General features: G+C 37.1%; 1 protein-coding gene across 3 annotated transcripts in view; it reads left to right on the forward strand.

Moving 5' to 3' along the window:
- Positions 1-1533, forward strand: part of TMEM117 (transmembrane protein 117) — a 363574-nt gene that overhangs the window by 311543 nt on the left and 50498 nt on the right. The gene's annotated exons all lie outside the window — the stretch shown is intronic.

The following is a 1533-nucleotide window of genomic DNA, read 5'->3' on the forward strand; positions in this document are numbered from 1 at the left end:
GACATTTACCCAGAACCACCCGCGACAATAATGATTCAACCCAGAATTCCAAGGGGCGGGGGAGACTGCGGGAACTATGGGATAGCTACGGAAGAGCTACCCACAATGCAACGCTTCAGAAATCGACGTTAGCCTCGGACCATGGACGCACAACACCGAATTACTGTGCCTAGTGTGGCCGCATGAAATCGAATTTATAATATCAGTTTTATAAAACCGATTTTAGCTAATTCGATATTATCCCGTAGTGTAGACGTGGCCTCATAGCTCTAATTGCAACTGTAATACAAAGCAAAGCCCTTGTAGTGATTATCCATCTGCTATAGTCACTGTCTGATAGACTTCATTGTTATGTGATGTATATATGATGATTGCTTTGTTGTTTTGTTTTTTATTGCTGTGGCACATGTTAACATGACAGTAGTTAAGAGGCTATGAGCATTTTGACTATCTGTAGCAACATTCAGAAATATATCTTTTGACCAAGAATATCTAGTCCAGACTGAAACTTGTTACACAATTTCTCATCTTAGTGTCATGAGTTTTTAATTGATTCAACTATTTTTAAGTTGTAGAATCTTGAAATAGCTAAGAACAACTGTGTGGATGAAAAACAGAAGGAAAGTTCTAATTTGCCTTTGTCAGATGAAGTCAGACCCTTAATATTACCTTAGGGTTATTCTGTTTCTATTCATATTTGTAATAGAGTTATATAGAGAGTTGTGTTTTACAGGACTCACTGGCTGAAGGGATAATATATGGGCATGCAGATACACTTAGCAATAATATTGAACACAGTAAATAAGAGGGTCTGAAACAACTTGTTCCCTATTAGGCTGATTGTGTAGACTAGTAACAGCAGGATAACATATGCACTATGTTCTCAGTCTGAATGCACAATTTCTGCAAAGCTTATTAAATGGCAGTTTATATTTCCTTAGAAAGTTTGACGTAGTACATTAACTGAAAGACTTGCTTATTTTTATTGCCTTTGCGTTCCTGTAATTTATAATAAAGCTGCTGCATTCTTTTGCATAACAAAGGGATGTGCATAGTTAATCACTGAATGTCTTGGCATAATGAGTGCATTAGGTATTTTAGCATCTGTTATAGTTAGACTTTACTGTGGCCATTAATAGATAATTCTCGCACTGTACAGAGATAGGGAAATTATTTTTTCCCAGTGTTACAAAGCAATTTGAAGTGATAGTTGTAGTATTTTCTTGCTTCAAACTAGTATTTAATTACTCAACTATGTTGCATTTGGAGTCAGGTATCTGTGGACAAGGACAATACGGCTCAAGTTTTCATTCAGCAAGATCTCCAGTCTCCCACAGGTCAGAAACTAAAAAGATTTTAAAGTTTCTGTATTTCCTAGTATCTAACTGTGTTTGTGTCATAAACAGATAGCTAAGGGTTAATGTTTCTTTCACCTGTAAAGGGTTAACAAAGGGAACCAAACACCTGACCAGAGGACCAATCAGGAAACCGGATTTTTCAAAGCTCAGGGAGGGAATGTTTGGGTCTGTGTCC

The sequence above is a fragment of the Chelonoidis abingdonii genome, chromosome 1 (genome assembly GCF_003597395.2).
Source record: "Chelonoidis abingdonii isolate Lonesome George chromosome 1, CheloAbing_2.0, whole genome shotgun sequence".
NCBI classification, from domain to species: domain Eukaryota; kingdom Metazoa; phylum Chordata; order Testudines; family Testudinidae; genus Chelonoidis; species Chelonoidis abingdonii.